The 23,345-nt window shown below is 44.5% G+C and overlaps 1 protein-coding gene and 1 long non-coding RNA gene across 3 annotated transcripts in view; one reads left to right on the plus strand and one right to left on the minus strand.

Annotated features, from left to right (window-relative positions):
• Positions 1–1,492: 1,492 nt before the first annotated feature.
• On the minus strand, positions 1,493–18,726 carry LOC132659777 (uncharacterized). The gene is made up of 2 exons (XR_009600575.1): positions 17,397–18,726; positions 1,493–5,298 (listed from the first exon to the last, which is right to left on the minus strand). It is a non-coding gene; the product is annotated as an uncharacterized LOC132659777 (long non-coding RNA).
• Positions 18,727–18,835: 109 nt separating this feature from the next.
• The window catches only part of ARHGEF5 (Rho guanine nucleotide exchange factor 5), a 30,006-nt gene continuing 25,496 nt past the window's right edge, over positions 18,836–23,345 (plus strand). For both annotated transcript variants that reach the window (XM_027968904.2, XM_042248968.1), the window contains exon 1: positions 18,836–18,952. The gene's annotated coding sequence lies outside the window, so the exon portion shown is untranslated. The remainder of the gene's footprint in view (positions 18,953–23,345) is intronic.

Raw genomic sequence — 23,345 nt, forward strand, 5'->3', positions numbered from 1 at the left:
GTGTCCACCTGCTGAAGCTGTGATTCTGGAAGGCCAGGAAGGGAGGTGCTGTCCTTAAAAAACCCAAGCAAGAGGGTGGAGGCTGTTATCAGTAATAGCTGCAGTAAGGATAGGAACGGGAATCCACGTGTGGCGGCGGGCTCACTTGCGGCCTGAAATTGGCACCTGCAGCATATTTGGCATGTGGACCGGGGATTGCCAACCGCAGACCTGTAGGATTGCTGTTTACCACTTACTGTGAACGTAGATTATCATTGTTAATATGGGCTGTTGAGAGAGGGCAAAAACAAATGAGTGGAGAGCTGGAATGCTGTCCGACTGGGTGAAAACACGGCTGTTTTCCCAACCAGCAAGGGGAGTGTCTTATGCTTCTTACTTTCTTGACAAACTTTGGATAGCATTGGCTCATTTTGATCTTTCTTTAACCTGTGCTTCTCTTTGTTTCTAATTTTTGAAGTTGTGTTGGGCCAAAAGTGGAGGTGGATCCTTGAATACAGTGTGATTCAGTCAACAGAGTGCTGGCTTAGATTCAGGACATCCCAGTTCCCCCACTGACTTGCTTGTGACCCTAGAGAAGTTTTTTACTCCTCTGGCCTATAGTTTCCTCATCTATAAAATGAGAAGTTGAACTAGACAATTTTTGTGAGTCTTTCTTATTTCCTACTTTCTGTCTCTCTTAGTTTCCTCACGTTCCATTGGAATTTGGATGTTGAATTTTTCCAAAGGAATACAGAATGAGTTCCATGCAGAGACAATGAAATGGATTCTTAAGATACTTGAATGTCTTGGGCTCTAAACATAGTAGGAACACAATAGTAATGGCTGAATTAATAAATGAGTTGAACATTTAATGTTCCAGGAAATAGGAATTGTATAAGGCTGGCTAGAGCATAAGGTGAAATGCCCACTCTAAGAAAAGTTAAATTTTATTAGCCTTCTCAGATGTTGTTAAGAGTAATTTCACTGGATAGGTTCTGGGACCTGGAATAAACTTAAATAATGTCTAATTTTGTATCTCTAAAATAATCACTTTAACATATAGTATTTATTGAGCATTATTAGGTTTCAGGTATTGTGGTGAGATACATGCATTATGTTTTTTTATGCCTGAGCACCTTTGCTGTCCACCTGAAACTATCACAACAGTGTTTTTTAAATTTATTTATTTTTTAATTGAAGGATAATTCCTTTACAGAATTGTGTTGCTTTCTGCCAAACATCAACAGAGATACGTGCATTATTATCTTGTCTAAGCTTCGTAACAGTTCCGAGTTTAGTACTTTTATTACAGTCATTTTTAAAAAGAAGAAATGGAGGCACAGGGATGGAAAGAGTTATAGGAAAGTGTATGGCACAACCTGAGTTCTAATCTAGGTCAGCCTGACACCACAACCACACCCATAATCACTGAGCATACTGCCTCCCTGTAGCCCGGACTTCGGGAATCTTTCTCTACATATAGTAAAGTTAGACTCAAGAAAATCACCCTGAATATTCCGAAATTCCATTTTAATAAAAAGATAAAAATATAGCTAACAGAGTTTCAAAATAAATATACTGAACAAAGTAGTAATATACAAATGAATTGTTTAACTGAGCAAAAATTCCTGGATACAGTAGAGACAAATGAACCACACAGAGGCGAACAAGTGAAAACCACTAATGACTATGATGAGAGATGTACAGCCTCTCCAGTGATTAGAGGAATTAATTTTAAAGCATGAGATACCATTTGTTTGCCCATCAGCTGGACAAAAAGAAAAAGATTGATACTTTATAGTGCGGCTGAGCATATGGGCAATTAGGAATTTCCCCATAGTCTTGGTGGAAATATAAATTGATTTCATGGTTATTTGGGAATATGTCTTCCAAAATTAAAATTTGCACACCTGGTATGCAACAATTCCAATTCTAGAAACATATCCTATAGAAATATTCACATATACATGTTAAAAATATGTATGTGTAAATTTATTTTATATTGAAAATTTTGTAGTAGCAAAATGCCACAAATAACCTTATATCCTTCAACAGTGCAGTTGTTAAATATTATATAAGCCTACATTTTGGAATATTTTATATAACTATTATAATAAACAAGTTTTAGTAATTAAGTTTAGTATGGGTAAACAAGTAATATTTGGAAGATTCTCATAAGTAAGAAAAAATCATATTGATATAGTACTTGATCATAAAAATACACAAAGAAGCCTGGGATATATGGTCAGCACATGTTATTTCCCAGGAACAATAGGAAACAGTTTTGTTAACCATCTAGCAGTCTCTGCCACCAGTAACCAGAGGCTCTGAGTTCCTAGCTCTCTGGCCCTTTAGGACATCACTGAAACTCTAGAGGCCTAGTGGTACTAAGGCTGGAGAAGAGAGACTTGAGTCTCCTCCCAGGTCCTCAGCAGCAGCTCTGCCAGTGATACAGATGGATTTGTGTCTGATGTTATGTGAAATACAATCCAAATAAAGCTTCAAGGCAAATCCTCTAGGCCCCACTACAGCAGACATTCTGAATTGCTAATACTCCCCAGATCACTTCCTGAGGGCTGGTGTCAGCCTTGATCATCAAATCTTTAGATAGTAGGAAATCCCATGGACCTGAGTTCAGGTATACCAGTTTTGGAGGAGGGTGGGTGTTGCCCCATCTTTGAAGTGTTAATAAGATGCCACCCACCCTGTCTGTTCCAAAGAGGAGCTGGGAATTCCAAAATGGTAATATACACATCAACAATTTTTAAGCTGAAAAGTACTAAACATTATTTTTAGATCTATAAAATTGAAAATCATCAGTTCTCTCCTCTCACCTTATTTCTTTTCTCCTCCCCTACTTTCTCATGTACTTTTCCAGTTCAGTCGCTCAGTTGTGTCCAACTCTGCGACCCCATGGACTGCAGCACACCAGGCTCCAATGTCCATCACCAAACCAGAAGTTCACCCAAACTCATGTCCATAGAGTCAGTGATGCCATACAACCATCTCATTCTCTGTTGTCCCCTTCTTCTCCCGCCTTCAGTCTTTCCTAGCATCAGGGTTTTTTCCAGTGAGTCAATTCTTCATATCAAGTGGCCAAAAGTATTGGAGTTTCACCTTCAACATCAGTTCTTCCAATGAATATTCAGGACTGATTTCCTTTAGGATGGACTGGTTGGATCTCCTTGCAGTCCAAGGGACTCTCAAGAGTCTTCTCCAACACCACAGTTCAAAAGCATCAGTTGTTCAGTGCTCAGCTTTCTTTATAGTCTAACTCTCACATGCATACATGACTACTGGAAAAACCATAGTTTTGACCAGACAGACCTTTGTCGGCAAAGTAATGTCTCTGCTTTAGGCATCATTACTTTTTACCTGACCCCTTATAAAACACACAGGATTTAAAATGTGCTCTCTTTAACTAAAACCCACTATAATTCGATTCTGTAGAAGATATTGAGGAAGATCCTAAGAAGATTGTCTGAACAAAAGTTATAACTGGGCAAAGGGTTAGATTTGGGAAAACCCATTAGACAGATAAATGATCCTTTCTTCCCAGAAGGCAGAATATAATAGGAGATTGGACACTCATGCTTGAAGATGGTGGAGAGAGTGGAGAAGTCTGCATTTCCGGTTATCCAAAATGCTTTTCCCATGTTGTTCGTATTGAACTGGAAGAGCAGAAAGGAACTAGAGAGTGAAGTTGGTAAAAAGTCAAGATGCTAAATGATTGAATCTTCCAGTGTGCAGTGGTCATCCAGTACTCCCTGCCTGGATCCTTCTCCATGGCATTCAGCAGAACAAATTATTAGTGTGTGAGCAGTGGGAATCTTTCTGTGGGCTGCAGCAATGCTACTGATAGAGCAATATGGACTTCTTGAGCTATTTTTCCTTTTATGAAGCCAAGGCCTATCCAGTAGGATTTTAGAGGCACCCTAGAGTCCCTTGGACTGCAAAGAGATCCAACCAGTCCATTCTGAAGGAGATCAGCCCTGGGATTTCTTCGGAAGGAATGATGCTAAAGCTGAAACTCCAGTACTTTGGACACCTCATGCGAAGGGTTGACTCATTGGAAAAGAGTCTGATACTAGGAGGGATTGGGAGCAGGAGGAGAAGGAGACGACAGAGGATGAGATGGCTGGATGGCATCACTGACTTGATGGACGTGGATCTGGGTGAACTCCGGAGGTCGGTGATGGACAGGGAGGCCTGGCGTGCTGCGATTCATGGGGTTGCAAAGAGTCAGACATGACTGAGCAACTGAACTGAACTGAACTGAGGCTTACAATGATCGGATCTCTTCCTCTTGCCTTCAGATACCCAGAATTTCTTTACCAAGATTGTCCTTTGTTTCACAATCACAAATAAGCATGTAGATGCATATATTCATGCTAGGTTATAAATAGTAGGTATTAGGGAACCTGTTTTGATAAGAGTTACAGTCCCAGATACCTAGAGACTGACACTCCTCTTGCCAATTTCACCTATTTTAATCCTCACCTCTTCTGAAACCAGTGGCCACAGGAGACTTTTAGCTACTGTCTAAGTTAGCCTAGACAGCATATTAAAAAGCAGAGACATTACTTTGCCAAAAAAGGTCCATCTAGTCAAAGCTATGGTTTTTCCAGTGGTCATTTATGGATGTGAGAGTTGGACTATAAAGAAAGCTGAGCGCGAAAGAATTGATGTTTTTGAACTGTGGTGTTGGAGGAGACTCTTGAGAGTCCCTTGGACTGTAAGGAGATCCAACCAGCTCATCCTAAAGGAAATCAGTCTTGGATATTTATTGGAAAAACTGAAGCTGAAACTCCAATACTTTGGCCACCTGATGTGAAGAATTGACTCACTGGAAAAGAGCCTGATGCTGGGAAAGATTGAAGGCAAGAGGAGAAGGGGACAACAATGAGATGGTTGGATGGCATCACTGACTCAATGGACATGAGTTTGAGCAAGCTCCAGGAGTTGGTGATAGACAGGAAAGCTTGGTGTGCTTCAGTCCACGGGGTCGCAAAGAGTCGCACACGACTGAGTGACTGAACTGAACTGAAGTCTCTAAAACATGCCAGAAGACAAGATAATGGCAAAAACAAAACCACGCAAAACAAATATCCATTAAGTTTCACAAGTGGGGGCCAATTACATAGAGAGCAGTAATCCCCACCCTCCATACAAGGGAAGGTCATGCAGTTAGCAGCAAACAAAAAACAATGTGGAGGAACTTGCCTGGTGGTCCAGTGGCTAAGAGTCTCCACTCCCAATGCAGGGGGCCCAGGTTCAGTCCCTCGTCAGGGAACCGGATTCCACATGCCACAGTAAGACCTGGCATGGCAAAAAATATAACAAACAATGCAGATGCTCTTCTGTATCTTATATAGAAAAACCTCCAAGTTACATTAAGAAAAGCAAGTAATAGGAGGTGTGGATAATCTATGGCCATACGTGCTTATATGCACATAAAATAACTCTGGAAAGATACGGAAGAGACCATAATAGAGAGTCTGGAAACTGGAATGATGGTGACAAGCAACAGCACAACTAGGCTGAAGTTTATAAAACTTCAACTTCTTTAAGAAAAAGAGCATACATTTATGACTATCAAATTAGTTCTGGCCTTGAAAGGGGCCCTTGGTAGGGACGCTGAAGCTTAAGTTTCACCAGCATCACAATAAATCTACCTCTTAAAACAAGTAAAGGAAGCAGAATGTCAAGAAAAACTTTTGAAAGCTGTTTGCCATTTGAGCCACTTTTACCTACTGAAAAGCTAAATTAACAAAACAATCTATAAATTGTATCAATATTTCCTCAGATTAGTCTCCCAAGGCAAAATAATTCAAAGTAAAATAAACAAATGGGACCAAATCAACTTATAAGCATTTGCACAGCACAGGAAACCGTCAACAAAATTAAAAGACAACCTACACAATGGGAGAAAATATCTGCAAAAAATGAAACCAAGTGGTTAACATCCAAAATATATAAATAGCTCCTAAAGCTCAATATCAAGAAAAAACAAACAACCCATCAAAAAATGGCTAGAAGACCTAAATAGGCATTTCTCCAAAGAAGATATCAGTTCAGTCGCTCAGGCGTGTCCGACTCTGTGACCCCATGAATTGCAGCACACCAGGCCTCCCTGTCCATCACCAACTCCTGGAGTTCACTCAAACTCATGTCCATTGAGTCAGTGATGCCATCCATCCATCTTATCCTCTGTCGTCCCCTTCTCCTCCTGCCCCCAATCCCTCCCAGCATCAGAGTCTTTTCAAATGAGTCAACTCTTCGCATGAGGTGCCCAAAGTACTGGAGTTTCAGCGTTAGCATCATTCCTTCCAAAGGACACCCAGGACTGATCTCCTTTAGAATGGACTGGTTGGATCTCCTTGCAGTCCAAGGGACTCTCAAGAGTCTTCTCCAACACCACAGTTCAAAAGCATCAATTCTTTGGTGCTCAGCTTTCTTCACAGTCCAACTCTCACATCCATACATGGCCACTGGAAAAACCATAGCCTTGACTAGATGGACCTTTGTTGGCAAAGTAATGTCTCTGCTTTTCAATATGCTATCTAGATTAGTCATAACTTTCCTTCCAAGGAGCCAAGCGTCTTTTAATTTCATGGCTGCAGTCACCATCTGCAGTGATTTTGGAGCCCAAAAACATGAAGTCTCTCATTGTTACCATTATTTCCCCATCTATTTGCCATGAAGTGATGGGGCCAGATGCCATGATCTTCATTTTCTGAATGTTGAGCTTTAAGTCAACTTTTTCACTCTCCTCTTTCACTTTCATCAAGAGGCTTTTTAGTTCCTCTTCACTTTCTGCAATAAGGGTGGTGTCATCTGCATAACTGAGGTTATCGATATTTCTCAAAGATATACAGATGACCAAAAAGCACATGAAAAGATGCTCAACTAATTATTAAATCAAAATTACAATGATGTATCACCTCACCAATCAGACTTGCTATCATCCAAAAGTCTACAAATAATAGATGTTGGAGAGGGCATGGAGAAAAAGGAACCCTCCTCCACTGTTGGTGAAAATGTAAACTGGTGTAACCACTGTGGATTATAGGAATATAGAGTTTCCTTAAAAAAACTAAAAATAGAGCTACCATATAATCTAGCAAACCCACCCCTGGTCATTTAACCAGGACTTACATAACAGGAGGGGCTTCCAGGTGGCACCAGTGGTAACGCAGGTGCCTGCCAATGACATGAAGACATAAACAACACAGGTTCCATCTCTAGGTCAAGAAGGTCCCCTGGAGGAGGGCACGGCAACCCACTCCAGTATTCTTGCCTGGAGAATCCCACGAACAGAGGAGCCTGGCGGGCTACGGTCCATAGGGTCACACAAAGTCGGACATGACTGAAGTGACTTAGCATGCCAAGTATATCAAAGGATAAGTTTTATACCTTTAAATTTCAAAACATGTCAATGTGTAACGTGTGATTTTTAAAAAATCGTATTTTGAGAAAGTTAAGACAGATTTTTATGCAAAATTCACACTAACTAACCTAAAACTCTAAAGCAGTGTGAAACTGTTTAGAGGGCAGCCTATTTAAGTCCCAAACCCTCACAAGGAGAATCAAATCCATATTTGATGTAGACCAAACCAGAGTAAAGAGAGATTGAGAAACAGAGTGTTCACATTCAAAAGTCTCAGTATTTACTCAATGATGCAATGCATTTATTATTTGAATTAAGACATAGTCCCAGGGGTTTTGTTTTGTTTTTTGTTTTTTTTTTTTAGTGGAACCAACAAAATTTCTAGAAAACGATTCTGTAAGCTCCTGGCAACTATTACTTCTTCCCTGAGCTCACCATCACAATGTTTTAGCTCCTTTAATATAAGGGACCTCCTTTTTCCAACTCCTCTGGAGAAGGCTGAAAAGAGCCATTCAGTCAGCATTTCTTCCTTTTATTTTCTTTGGGGATTTCAAGTTGCTTTGGTAAATTCAAAGAGGACAGGATCCCTTGTTGTTCAGTGGCTAAGTCATGTCCGACTCTGTGACACCATGAGCTACAGCAATTCCAGGCTTCCATGTCCTTCACTATCTCCTGGAGTTTACTCAAACTTGTGTCTATTGAGTCAGTGATGTCATCCAACCATCTCATCCTCTGTCACTTCCTTCTCCTCTTGCCCTCAATCTTTCCCATGAACACAATGAAAAGGATCCCTTGGGACATGTTTCAAACCCAAATCTGAGGATGCAGAGCCTAAAAGAAACAATTCTGAGATAAGAGTATAGAGGACCCTAAGTATATGGAAGTATTCTGAAAATGAGAAAGCTGCCACTGATTAAGAGCTGCTAACTTAACCATTAGAATATATGAGATCAAGATTTAGAATATATTAGAAACCTTTTGTTACTTAAAAATGGTGTGTTCCTAGCACGATTTAAAGCCAAGATAGCATTTCAAGATTGATCTGTGCAAAGACAGCTTCTGTGACCAGAAAGGCTTGTGACCTAAAGTATTTATTTCCACCAGATGGTGCTATAGCTTCTGCCAAGCAGAAGATTCAGGTTTCCTTCAGGAGCTAGGAATCCTAAGTATGCTAGGACTGGGGACCAAACTGGTTGATGAGTCTTTCAAAGAAACACTTTGTACAAAGACATTCTGGTGGAGCTTGATGCGGGCTACGAGGGTGAAGGCTGTTTCAGATGATCATGGTTCCACCACCTCCACACATACCCGGGTCAATGTCTCAAGACTTTGCGCTCACCTGCTGCCCAGCCTTTCCAAAATGCTGCTCTAACCGCTATCAGGCCCGTGTCAGGAATGGAACGTGCATATTAAGGAGTGGTGTACAGTGTCGGCGATCATGGGAATCTATCTCCCACACCGCCCACACTTTCTATCCAGGGGCAGCTCAAGACGCAGCCTTTCCTTACCACTTTACTCATACTTTCCTTTAAGTTTCCCTGGGTTGGTATTTTTAATCTCTCTTTGGGCTTATCAGAGGCTGCTTTAGAATATTATCATTTGCATCTAAATTCTCCAACTTCTTCTGGGACAGAGTCCATGTCATAATTGCCCTTTGCCTATCCCACAATGAGCACCGTACCTTGAATTCATGCACAGTCATGAGATCACGAATGCAGACTGTCTAAAGAAAGTGCCCAGTTGCCTTGGCAGCCTGAGTAATCAGGCGGATGCTAACCACCTGGCCACTACCTAGGAGCTAGGGGTGTGATGTCTTAAGTCACAACCTCTGTGGAGCTCTTTGATCATCACCAAAAGGATAGAACTCTCCACCTAACCCTCAGATGTTTTACTTCTGTATTTTCACTGGCTTCATATCCCTGTCTTGAGGGAGCCACGGAAGCAGGACTATCTGTATCATAAGGGAATTAGGACTTTTCTGCTAAAGTGAATAGCATCTCTATCTCTCTCCATCTTTATTCTCATCTCTATTTTTCTGTCTCTCATTCCATGTCTTAACGATCAAAACTGGGACAGAGCAATACATGGCTGGTCACTCCCTCTCCCTCTTGTTGCCGCAACCTCTCTGCCCCCACAGGGAGTTACAGGCAGGTAAGCGGGAACCTAGGGGTGCAATGTCAAGAGGAAGCTCTGGGTCTGCCCATAGGAGTAAGACAGAAAAACTGCTTTGCGGCTAAGGGAGTCTTGGCTGCCTTCTGAAGAAGAATGGAATAATATGAATAAAGGTAGAAGAGTTACACTTACACCTAAGGACAATCCCTGGGGACTTTGAGAGCTGGAGCAAGATCCTTCGAGAATTAGACGTTAAGGGCTTGAGATTAAGAATGAGGCCAATAACAATGTTATCAGTTTTTACTTTCAGAAGGAGAGGTGATACACAAAAACCCAACTCTTTCTTTCAATAATATGATGAGATTTTCATCTAAAAAAGACAAAATATCAAAAAAAAGATACAATGCACATTTCCCAGCTTCTCCTAAAGGAGTAAAGGCTCAAAACAAAGGAGGAAACTCGAAACCAAAGGAACCAGAGGAGACAGTGTGCCTTGAAGATTGTAGTCAATCCACTTTCTGTACCCGTCCATCCCAAATCAAATATATATCTGCAAAATGATAGGAGAAATATTTAACTTTATGTATATATGAGCATGTATTTGTGTATGTACATACAAAAAGAAAACAGGGCTAAAGCAAAATAAAAGTAGAAGGAATCAATTCAGTTTAGTCACTCAGTCGTGTCCAACTCTTTGTGACCCCATGAACTGAAGCACGCCAGGCCTCCCTGTCCATCAGCAATTCCTGGAGTTTACCCAAACTCATGTCCATTGAGTCAGTGATGCCATCCAACCATTTCATCCTCTGTTGTCCCCTTCTCCACCTGCCCTCAATCTTTCCCAGCATCAGGGTCTTTTCAAATGAGTCAGCTCTTCGCATCAGGTGGCCAAAGTATTGGAGTTTCAGCTTCAACATCAGTCCTTCCAATGAACGCCCAGGACTGCTCTCCTTTAGGATGGAATGGATTGATCTCCTTGCAGTCCAAGGGACTCTCAAGAGTCTTCTTCAACACCACAGTTCAAAAGCATCAATTCTTCGGTGCTTAGCTTTCTTTATAGTCTAACTCTCACATGCATACATGACCACAGGAAAAACCATAACCTTGGCTAGACAGATCTTTGTTGACGAAGTAATGTCTCTGCTTTTTAATATGCTGTCTAGGTTGGTCATAACTTTCCTTCCAAGAAGTAAGCGTCTTTTAACTTCGTGGCTGCAATCACCATCTGCAGTGATTTTTGAGCCCCCAAAAATAAAGTCAGCTGCTGTTTGCATTGTTTCCCCATCTATTTGCCATGAAGTGATGGGACTGGCTGCCATGATCTAAATTTTCTGAATGTTGAACTTTAAGCCAACTTTTTTCACTCTCCTCTTTCACCTTCATCAAGAGGCTCTTTAGTTCCTCTTCACTTTCTGCCATAAGGGTAGTGTAAGGGTTCACAAAGAAAAATGACTAATGAAAATCATAAAGAGTTGTTAGCACAACAACATTCATGTAAACTGAAAATACAAACAACACAGAGTTCGTTTCTATAATACAAAAGGAGTAAAGACTCAAAACAAAGGAGGAAACTCGAAACCAAAGGAACCAGAGGAGACAGTGTGCCTTGAAGATTGTAGTCAATCCACTTTCTGTACCCGTCCATCCCAAATCAAAGTTAAACAGGTAAATTATAGTAAAAGACCTAGGAAGTGCCATTATGGAGATTAGCTCCAAAGGGTGTGGAAGTTCAGAATAGAGAAGAGGGAAACTTCACCAAATAAAGTGACCTTAATGTTGAATCTTGAAGGATGTGTAAGAGTTTGCAGAAAGTAGGAGAAGGGAAAGTATAAGCTGAGGGCGATGGAAAAGCAGGTTTCTAAGCACAATCAAAAGATAAGAAAGGAAAGATTAGAGATCATTTTTTATACTTTTTTTTTTTTTTAATATTTTTTGTGCCAGGTCTTAGCTGTGTCACGTGAGATCTCCAATCTTGTTTGTAGGATGTGGGATCTCTAATCAGCTGGCTTATGAGATCTAGTTCCCTGGCCAGGGATCATACCTGGGCCCCCTGCTTTGAGAATACAGAGTCTTAGCCACTGGACCACGAGGGAAGTCTCAATTTGTTATACTTTTAAGTAACCATGTTGAGATGCAGATCCGGCCCTTAATCCCTGCTTTAGATCCTTCAGTGGCTTCCCCTGCCCTCAGGATAAAGACTCAGATTCTAAATGTGGTCCAGCCAGCCCCTCAGGATTTCTGATCTCCACTCACACCACAGTTTCATTTTGTGCCAGTGTCCCTCCCCCACCCTCTAGATCTGAAACACTCTAGCTTCTGTTCAGTTCCTAAAATGAGCCAGTGACTTTCCGGCCTTGGGGTTCTCAAATCCTTCACCTCCGCCTGAAACCCTCTTCCCCATCCTCTTTGCCTAGTTCATTTCTATTCATCCTTCAGAGTCAGCTGAAATATTACTCCCAAACTATTGATTTCTCCACCTCCACAGACTTATTCTCTTAAGTTAAACATATAAACTTCCTGCACCAATTAAAATTATAATAGCTATTAAGTAATCACTTGTTTAATGTTTATGCGCTGTCGTAATATAAGCTGATCAAATTTGCCTGTTATTCCAGGTATTTCTTGACTTCCTACTTTTGCATTCCAATCCCTGATGATGAAAAGGACATCTTTTTTTTTTTTGGTGTTCTAGAAGGTGTAGGTCTTCATAGAACCATTCAACTTCAGCTTCTTCAGCATTAGTGGTTGGGGCAGAGACTTGGATCGCTGCAATGTTGAATGGTTTGTCTTGTTAGCGAAACGAGATCATTCTGTTGTTATTGAGATTGCATCCATGTACTACATTTCAGACTCTTTCATTAACTACGAGAGCTACTCTATTTCTTCTAAGGGATTCTTGCCCACAGTAGTAGATATAATGGTCATCTGAGTTCAATTTGCCCGCTCCCATCCATTTTAGTTCACTGACTCCTAAGATGTTAATGTTCATGCTTGCCATCTCCTGCTTGAACACGTCCAGTTTACCTTAATTCATGGAGTTTATAGCACTGGACTTTACTTTCACCACCAGACACATCCACAACTGAGCGTTGTTTCCACTTTGGCCCAGCCACTTCATTCTTTCTGGAGCTATTTCTCCACTCCTCTCCAGTAGCATATTGGACACCTACCAACCTCGGAGACTCATCTTCCAGTGTCATATCTTTTTGCCTTTTCATACTGTTCAGACACGACTGAGCAACTGAACAACAACAATAATATAAACTGACATGGTAAGGACTATGTGGACCATAATATCCCCAGCCTTTTATTCAATGCCTTGCACAAAATGGAAACACAACAAATATGTTGAATAACTGAGGAACTTAAATAATTGAATGAGAGTGCCTACTTGGGTTGAAGAGGGTGACTAACTATTGCAGATGGTAAAATCTAAGAGTTGAGGGTCCAACCAAGGAAATATTCATCCCATTCTTTCTATAAGGAATGAAAGGATACTCATAGCAGGATGCTCAGTGGATCTACTGGGAGAATGGAATGAAAATATTAGAACTTTTCATTATATTTATTTTCATCTCATTATTTTAAATGTTGTTTTCTATATTATAAAGTACATGTATATTATTTGATTTCCCTGGTGGCTCAGATGGTAAAGAGTCTGCCTACAATGCGGGAGACCTGGGTTTGATCCCTTGGTCTGGAAGATCCCCTGGAGAAGGAAATGGCAACCCACTCCAGTATTCTTGCCTGGAGAATCCCATGGACAGAGGAGCCTGGTAGGCTGCAGTCCATGGGGTCGCAAAGAGTCAGACACGACTGAGCAACTTCACTTTCACTTTGTATATTATTTACAACTGAATAAAACACACTGTAACCATTCTAGGGAAAGATGTGGTTGTTCTCAGATATTATTTTCTAGGTGTTTTGTCCATGGGATTTCCCAGGCAAGAACACTGGAGTGGGATGCCATTTCCTCCTCCAGGTGGTCGTTGTTCAGTCGCTCAGTCCTGTCCAACTCTTTGTGACCCCATGAATCGCAGCACGCCAGGCCTCCCTGTCCATCACCAACTCCTGGAGTCCACCCAAACCCACGTCCATTGAGTCGGTGATGCCATTCAGCTATCTCATCCTCTGGCGTCCCCTTCTCCTCTTGCCCCCAATCCCTCCCAGCATCAGGGTCTTTTCAAATGAGTCAGCTCTTCGCATCAGGTGGCCAAAGTATTGGAGTTTCAGCTTCAACATCAGTCCTTCCAATGAACACCCAGGACTGATCTCCTTTAGGATGGACTGGTTGGATCTCCTTGCAGTCCAAGGGACTCTCAAGAGTCTTCTCCAACACCACAGTTCAAAAGCATCAATTCTTTGGTGCTCAGCTTTCTTTATAGTCCAACTCTCACATCCATACATGGCCACTGGAAAAACCATAGCCTTGACTAGATGGACCTTTGTTGACAAAGTAATGTCTCTGCTATCCCCTTCCTCCAGGGGATCTTCCCAACTCAGAGATCACACCTGTATCTCCTGTGTCTCCTACATTGCAGGTGGATTATTTACCTGCTGAGCCATTGAGGAAGCCCAAATGAGATGCAGAGGTCTATATATTAATATTATCCTATGATATATGTGCCCAAGCTAAAAATACCTATAGGTAAACTTTCAAGAACTGTGAACCGCTAGAGACCTAGGGAGAGTGTGAAGTCAAGCCATGAAGGATCTTGAAGGTCATACAGGCTACTGAATTTGGACTTTATGCTTCCAGAGATGGGGTCTCCTAAAGGGTTTTGTTCAGTTTTATTGAGGATAATGGACAAATAAAAATTGTATGTTTAAGGTACACAACTTGATATTTCAATATACATACATATTATGAAATGATCACCACAATCAGCTTATTAACATTCATCACCTTACATAGTTACCACTTCTTTTTTGTTTTTCTTCTCTGCTAATTCTTTATACACTTCATGGTGAAAGGGGCTTCCCTGGGGCTTATGCTTCTATTTTGGCATATTCCATTCCTGCTATTGGTATGCCTTTCCTCCTCTCCACCATGAAGCAGAATACTTTTTAAAGACAAGTCAACTCAAACATCATCTTATCCGTGAAGCTTTTTCCTACTCTCCAAGCAGTACGCTCTCCTTTATGCCTGCATCACACTTTGCGTGGATCCCAGCATAATACTCCTTACACTCTGTTATCCTTATTTGCTACTTTTTCTCCTCAATTAGACTGAGAGTTCTTTTGGGGGCAGAGAGCTGGTTTTTGTATATTGAGTTCTAAAAAAATGCATATTAAGTAAATGAAGGGGAAAAAAATTGTAGGCAATCACTATTTATACCTTGAATAGCATTACATTTAGGTTAGAGCCAAAGTGCAAAATTTGAGAAAAGAAATAAAGGGAAACCTTGCCTGGAGAATCCCAGGGACGGGGGAGCCCAGTGGGCTGCCGTCTGTGGGGTTGCACAGAGTCGGACACAACTGAAGTGACTTGGCAGCAGCAGCAGCAGCTGTTTTTCACTTCAAGCACCATTCCATTCCAAGGGTGAGAAAGAAAAACATATTCATCAGAATAGAAAAGGATAGTTAAGAACCACACTGGTCAAGTCAGGGTGGATTTAAAGGAGAAAGATGAAGAGACCACCGTTGGTCAAATTAAGAAAAGAACTGAGTTCAAAATCATTCCAAGGTGGGTCGGGGATCAGGTAAAAAGCAGAATCAAAAAAGCCAGAGAAATATAGAAAGAACTGATCCTGGATGAGCTGAGGGTCATTTAACTAAGTGGGAGGCCACAGAGCCAACAACGTGGGATGGTGGGACCGGGAGGACATCTGGTCAGGTCAGTGACAGCCCGGGGGAGAAATCCGATGCTTCAAAAGGTCACTATAATAATCCCTTTGCTCTCAAAACCTAGAACTACGCAGGACAGTTCTCTGTCCTTCCCACACCGTGCTGGATCTCAAAGGCACTGACTCCAGTTAAAATGCACCACCTTCCCCAAATCCAGAACCCTTTTTTCCCCCATTGACTACATCTCTCATTTTAAAATAACTTTACTTTGAATTAGTTTACCTTTCCCAGCTCTTATCGCTTTCTTATTGTAAATGTATTCATTCAACATGCATAATTATCAGGCACTGTTAGGAAAGGAAACCAGCCCATATCAATCCCCTTCTACCCTTGTACTAGGGTGATTCTGTATATTAGCTTAGTGAATCACCACAACAACCTAGGGAGGCAGGTATTATTAAATATTACTTTCCCCGCCTAAGACAGTAGAAAAACGAAGCCTAGAAAGACAAAGAGGAAGCACAGGAAGGTTAATAATGCCCAATTTTTGCATTAAGTAAGTGGTGAGCTGTGCTGTGTGTTCTCAGTCATGTCTGAGTCTTTACGACCCACTGGACGGTAGCCCACCAGGCTCTTCTGTCCATGGGATTTTTCAGGCAAGAATACTGGAGTGGGTTGCCATTTCCTTCTCCAGGGGATCTTCCTTGGCCCAGAGACTGAACCGGCGTCTCTTGTGTTTCCTGCTTTGCTGGTGGATTCTTGACCTGCTGAGCCACTGGAAAGTGTTGAGGGTGAGAGTCAGATCCACCCCTATCTGAATCTAAATTCCATCCTCTTTCTACTGAATCATTCTCTCTCATCTCTGGTCCTTTATAGAGGAAACGGCCCAAGCAAAATATCAAGATCTTGGAATAGGATGACTGGCCTTATTAAGAAGACCACTCACCAAGAACACGGAAAAAAAAAAAAAAAAAAAGACGACGACTGCTATGCACAGTGAAGGGAAGAGAAAACTGGGGTGCCAGATGATTCCCACATTGCAAACACCCCGCAGACAGTGTTGCTCCATGGGGAGAGTCAACTCCCTAAGTGGTAATTTTCAGCTTTCCTACTTCCTGGTAATTTTCATCTTACTACTAGTTGAAAAGTCAGGTCAAGCCTTGTATGCCTAGCTCTCAATGACCCCAAGATCACTGACTCAAGGGTAGTGACTTAAGAGAAAAGAAAAAAAAATGCCGCCGATAGGTCAAAGCTGGCAGATTAAGAGAAGGTCAAGTCTCTGAGACTTGACACTCAGAGAAGATGAAGGGCTAGAAGGAGAACCAAGGGAAGTCAGAGTGGAGCAGGAAGAATAATCAGGCTGGTTTAGAAGGCAGCGCCAGGAACTTCCATGATGGTCCAAGGATAAGACTCTGTGCTTCCAAGGCAGGGAGCGTGAGTTTGATCTCTGGTTGGGGAAATAAGATCCTACATCCCATATGCTGCATGGCGCAGCCAAAAGATTAAAAAAGAAGAAGATGAAGGCAGTCCCAGCACCTCTGACCACACTACCCACCCCCAGGAGATAGGACGAAATAGCAGAGATCAGTCACTTCTGCCCAGGATCCAACTGGCTTGGCTCAGCCATTAGAAATCAAGGGCTATCTCACACTCTGGACTGAATTTTCTCTCCCAGTTGAGAACTAGACAGCTCTAGCTTAAACTTTTTGACTAACTGCACTCCTCAATCTTCTTCTCTTGCTGAGCATATGGCAAGTGAGAAGCCTGTGCTTACACACCTTAACTCTGAGTCTCCTGGTTTTCCCCATGTCCACCCACACCTTACACAGCAGCTCGGAATAGGTTAAAGGCTTCTGGACTACTTAGGGCTTAACTCCTCAGAGTAATACAGCCAAAGTAGCACACTCTTTAAATATAGAGATGTATCAGGACCCTATTGGAGAAAAGACCAAGTGGCATTCTGTCCTAAAGCCTGTTCCAATGCTGGTAGGCCTGGTCAGCTGGGATCAGTGCAGTAGCCAATGGGCACAGTAACCTGGAAATGGTCTAACCAACTAGCTGTTGGGCTTATAGAGCATGGCAGTCCTAAGAACAAAACAGTCAGAAAGCCCATAAAGATTCTACTTACCTTCTCAAGTGATGCTAGTGGTAAAGAATCCACCTGCCAATGCAGGAGCCGTGGGAGATGCAGGTTCAGTTCCTGGGTCAGGAAGACCCCCTGGAGGAGGGCATGGCAACCCACTCCAGTGTTCTTGCCTGGAGAATCCCATGGACAGAGGGGCCTGGCGGGCTACAGTCCAGGGGTCACTCAGAGCCAGACATGACTGAAGCATCTGAACACACTTGACTTATTTCATCATGGAAACCCCTGGAGTAAGGAGTGAGGTTAGGGGCTGATCTAATTGAAATGAACATACCAAAAATCTCTGTCCCCTACATGTGGGATTCTTGCCCTATGTGCGTAGGGGACTACACCATAGAATGTTATGGGTTGGTTCCCTGAAGTCTATGAAAGTGAAAGTTGCTCAGCTGAGTCCGATTCTTTGCAACCCCATGAACTAACAGAGTCCATGGAGTTCTCCAGGCCAGAATACTGGAGTGGGTAGCAGTTCCCTTCTCCAGGGGATCTTCCCAACCCAAGGACTGAACCCAGGTCTCCCTCATTTTAGACAGACCAGCTGAGCTAGCTACCAAGGAAGCCCTCCCTGAAGTCTGTGAAGCGGCATAAAGATAGACCCACTCAACCTTGGTCTCAGAGACCAGGAAAACACAAAGTGTCCCTGAAAACATCAGAGGAGAAATATATAGGCAGGAGAAAACGCACAGGCCTGAGATGTAGGCTTAGATACTTACATACCAACACACATACTTGTCCTGGGAAGAAGCCAGAAGGAACCCACGTCCTGGGAGATGTGAACTCAGGTCATACAAAGAGGAAAGACATGGACAAGCTATTTTGGAGAGGCCTGGCACTGAGAGAGATGGCCTCCTAGAGAGTCAAAAGCCAGCAGGAAAGGGAAAGATGGGGGTCTGGGGGATTGAGGGGTAGGGGGCAGGAGTGCAGGCAGAAAAGTGAAAAAGGAGCCGGATACACCCTTCCTCATGTAGGAAGAGGCTGGTAGCCATCAAGGAAGAGAAATTAACACTGAGGCCTCATGATAAAGACTCAAATACAGACGAACACAGAAAACTCAAGAGACAGACTGGCCAAGAGGTGAGCTTCAGAAGAACACCGAAGCAGGGGTGGGGGACGGAGGACTGGTCAGGGGCCAGCTCAGGTAAAGACCTGGAGAAACACCCGGGAGAAGAAACACCAGGCAGATCTGAGAGACCTAGCCGACCCAGGGGAGGCCCCGCGGTCCGCTCTCCGCTCCCACGCCCTCGGGCCGGCCCGCGGGCCCAGGGCTCCCGCCCGGCCCCGGGCTCCCGTCCCGGCCGGGCCGGCACTTCCCAGCTCTGACGCGGGCGCTGCCTTCACACCAATGAGGCCGCGGCGCGGACCGGCCCCGGCCCTCCCCCAGGAAGGTGTGTCCCTGGTTTCCTCACCTGAAACTTCCGAGGAGAACCAGATCCCTCCCTCCCGGCCGGGCGGGGCGGCCGGGGCCTGCGCTGGGGACGGCCGGCCGGCGGGGGACCCGAGGGGACGCGGGGGGGGCGCCCGGACAGCATGTGACACCGACCCAGGTGGGTGCCCGGTGCCCGGCTCCGGGCGGGCGGCTGTGGCGCCCGGGCGGAGGGGAAGCGAGGGGGCGGGAAGCCCGGGAATCGAGGCCTTCACCTTGGGAGCAGCCCCCGCGGGCTCCGGGGCGCGGGCTCCAGAAAGTGGGGGGGAGCGCGCCGGGCAGGTGGGCGGAGGTGGGGTGCGGGGCCCGAGCACCTGGTCTGGGAGAGGGGAGAGACGCGGGAGGAAGGGCTCCTGCCTGGAAAACTTTGCTTCCGGCCTGGTCCCCGCCTCGGAAATGGGCACCCTGCCCTTAAGATGTTCCGCGGGCCGGTGATCAGGGCTCTTTCTTCCAAGTCCAGGCCCTGGGGAAAGCCCGCTCCTGTAATGAGGTGTAGCCGAGATTCCCTTTGTGGACGGACGCCCTCCCTGGAGGTGTTTTGCTGTCTGCTTTTTCCTACTCGGGCCGGGCCTTCCTTCGCTTATCTGCCTGTGGACTCGCCTACTGTGTGTGTGTCTAAGCTATTCGCTGGGAGCCGAGGAGGTGCCTCAACCTGTAAACAAGGGCTCGCGCCCTGCCCCCCTCCCGTTTCCCCACACCCGGGGAGGGCTCCCAAGGCTTCTTGCGGATCCCAGCATTGCCTTCAGAACCCGGCGAGGTAGGAAGGGAGCTGTGCAGAGCTGGGCTGGGGGCGGGGGTGTTAGAACACCCTTCTGAGCCCCGATTCGGAGCATCCCCCCCAGCGCCGTTCCGCAAATCTCAGATCTAAGCCCCTGCTCGCCTTCCTGAATCTGGGGTTCCCAAGCCAGATTTGCCCTCCTGTCTGCCTAGACGTGAACTCTGGCCAGGACTCTTGTCAGATTGAGGGGAAGGGTGTGTCCGACAGACAAGGGAGGGAGCGTGACTTTTCTATCTTTTGTCCCCTTCTGTTCCCCTACTGCTGTCCAGGATCTTGCATCCTTTGTCGACTCCAGAATTCCCAGCCCCTGACTAAAGAGCTCCCGATGTGGCCTCTTGTTCAGACTTCCTGGTTTAGCTCCCTAGGCGCCCACCCCCACCCACCTCTGGCCCTGGCAAAATGGGGATCATCTATTCGCCAGTCTGTGGGCCTGAAATTGGAACCATGTCCATGGTGGGGGTTTCTTGGGGAGCTGGGGAGGGGAAGGGATGTGGGGCGTCAATCAAATGAGATGTCCCACAGGAGGAATGTAGGTCACTGTCCTGGTGGGGCAGAAAGAGAAGGCAGGAGGTGGGAGGAGGAATCTCTTATCAGAAGGATACAGTGGTTCTTAGTCAAGAGTCTTTATCATTTCGGGGTTCTTGGAGTGTATGGCTGTCCACAGTGTGGTCTGTCTGGGGTTGTCTGTGGCCTCATAAGCACAGTGTTTGTGGGATAGACAAGGAATATGTCATTCGTGGTGTCTGGAGCGGTCAGTCACACTGTGGTGTGGACAAGGACGGGATCGGGGTTACTCAAGTGGTGTAGACCCAAGCAGATGATTTACAGCATCTGGTGCAGACAGGGCTGAGTCACTCACTATGTCTGTGGAGTGAACTGGAGCTGGTCACGTACAGTGTCAACAAGGTGACCGTCAGGGTCTAGGTTAAGGACACAAACAGGTCACTCACACTTCTGTGTGGATGGCACCAGGGCCACCGGTGGGTTTGTGGGCTCTGTGTTAGCATTGCCACTAATGATGGTCTGTGTAAGCCCATTGGGGCTACAAAGCACTGAATGATGTGGTGTTTTCAGACATTAGGGAATAGATAGAGGTGTTTATTACAGCTTTCACTTGGATGGTGGGGCTTTCCTCAAATATGTAGAACACAGATCTTAGCAGTTAGTGGTCCAGAAAGCTACTCTTATTTTGATGTAGCATCGAGGGCAGTAATGTCAAACAATGAATAAAGGCATCCATCTATGGGTCTTATTTTTGAAAGCAAAATGAGAATGTGTCTTTTGATTTGAAAGCAAAATGAGAATGTGTCTTTTGATTTGGTGGGTATTTTCCTAAAATAGAATATAGATGACACAGTGTATATGCAGAAGTATTGTAATCGCAAGAGTACTTCAGTGATTTGTGGTGTAAGTCAGGATATTTGAAACTAACACTGCTGCAAAATCCACTTCAGAAGTATACTTGGCACTTGGCATTGGACTGAAGAAGCAGTAGTGTGATGAGGGGTCCAGGTGAGGAGGAGGGGTATCTTTGAAATACAAATTCACATCTGGTGAGTTGAAATAGGCCAGAGCTAAGGTATTGGAGGCTTTATGGTGGGGGGGGGGGGGGGGGGTTGAGTTCTGTCACACACTGTCATTGGAGTGACTTGGAGTTTTGTCCTGAAAGAAGTCGCATGTGAACAGGGGCAGCAGATGCAAAGATGACCCTGGCCTGGAGGAAGACCAGGTCACCCATGCTGTGCTCTGTCTTTGCCTGTACTCGGATAAAAATGATCATTCACCCCCCGTGCAGAAAGCGATGAGGCGGTGGCGCTAAGATAATGGGAAGTGCAAAAAAATCTCTGATGCCTTTATGTGAGTAAAACCGCGTTTTACAGATCTTCAGCTCTGTCACATTCCTGGTTTGTAATTCCTGATTCCCATAGGATTATAGCACAGGACGAAGAATAGGCATATGAGGGCTGAGCCGGTGACCACCAGTAATGCCAAAGGGGTAAAGATGGTGTTAAGAATAGTGTCAGTGGGAGACAGACATGCACTATGTGACTAGGGTGGAACGGAAGATGTCCATGCAGCACTTACTGTCTGTAGATAACAACCTGAATGTAGCAGAAATACACTTATGTATTTAGAGGCTGCTTGTTTGAGGACATGCCAGTGTTTGGGCCTGTTGTTTAGTCTCGAAGACTCTTTTGCAGTACCATGGACTGTAGCTCACCAGGCTCCTCTCTCCATGGGATTTCCCAGGCAAGAATACTGGAATGGCTTGTCCAGGCAATCTTCCCTACCCAGGGATCGAACCCACATCTCCTGCATTGGCAGGCAGATTCTTTACCCCGGAGCCACCAGGGAATCCTGTGTATGGGTATAGGACCGGGACAATACACATGTCAGGGAGGTGAGACTACAGATTTAATCACAGGGTCTCCTTAGGCAGGTAGGAGCCAAGTTTCAGAAAGTGTTTACGGTGAGCAAGTATATTATTTAACATGTGGTTGGGAGAAGAGGGTCACGTCACTGCAGGATCATCTATAGTGATTATACTATTCTGTACTTAGGCTGAGTGTCGGGGGCAAATCACACACTGTGTCAATTAACTGGAAAAGGACATAAAAGCCCTTGTACACAGTATGCGTGTGTTAGACATGGCCCCTTAGCCCATAGAGATAGTATCTGTGTGAACGACCAGGAGCGTGTCACATGCGACAGCTGCAGGGTGGCTAGGAACATGCTCGTTTGGTTATGTCAGGCTGTCCCCATAGAATCCGCAAGGGTGGTTTAGTGTTTTGTATGTGTGTGTGCGTGCGTGCATGTGTGTGCTTATGTGAGTGTCTATGCACGTGCAATGTCTCAGCAAGACAGCTGGCATTGGGGGTGGTGGGTTTCCTCTCTAAGCTTAGACCAGACAGGGTAGGGTGAGCCCAGGTGGAGCTGTGAGTTCTATAGGACCGCAGGGTCTCCTCTAGACTAGTGACTGGACAGCTTTCTTACAGCTGGACTTCGGGTTGCTCATGGTAGACTGAAGTCAGGAGACCATGTTTTTGAGTTCACCTGTACTCAGGACACTTGAAGGTTAGCTGACTTTCAGTTTCCTCATCTGTAGATTAGGCAAAATTTTCTGTGTGTCTCCAAAAGTCCATCCTGCTCATAAATCCAATATATGTCTCTTATACTTTCTTTCTCCCAAAATACATACAATTCTTGACATGTCTGCTACCATCAGTGTTACCAATCCTTTTTTTTTCTTCATTTTTTATGTTGCCTTCTTTAATCTTCATTAGGACTCTTTGCAAATGCTGTTATCCCCTTTCTGAAAATAAGAGAAAAAAAATGTTCAACTACATGATTTCTATAATTATGTTAAAATTAGTAAGATACGAAAAAGGCAGAACTAAAAGCCGGACAATGTTCTTGTAAGTCTATGTTCTTCCTTCCTTCATCCATGCAATAAATCTTTGTTGAGGGCCAGCTAAGCTGCGGGAAGAAGGAACTGAATAGTTAACAAGGCAGCATCTGTGTTTTCATGAAGCTCATGGTCTGGCCCAGAAAATAGACACTACATGCAGAACTCCAAGTGTGGAAGAAGTAGTCAAGTGTCCTCTGGGCAGGAGAAGAGGACTCCAGGTCTCAGAGCCACACCTGTGAAGGCCTAAGGGTGACAGGAAGGGGAGCTGAAGGCTCTGGAAGCCAGTGGGATGGGGGTGGTGGTGACCGATGAGGATGCTGCTGAAGG

The sequence above is a fragment of the Ovis aries genome, chromosome 4 (genome assembly GCF_016772045.2).
Source record: "Ovis aries strain OAR_USU_Benz2616 breed Rambouillet chromosome 4, ARS-UI_Ramb_v3.0, whole genome shotgun sequence".
NCBI lineage: Eukaryota > Metazoa > Chordata > Mammalia > Artiodactyla > Bovidae > Ovis > Ovis aries.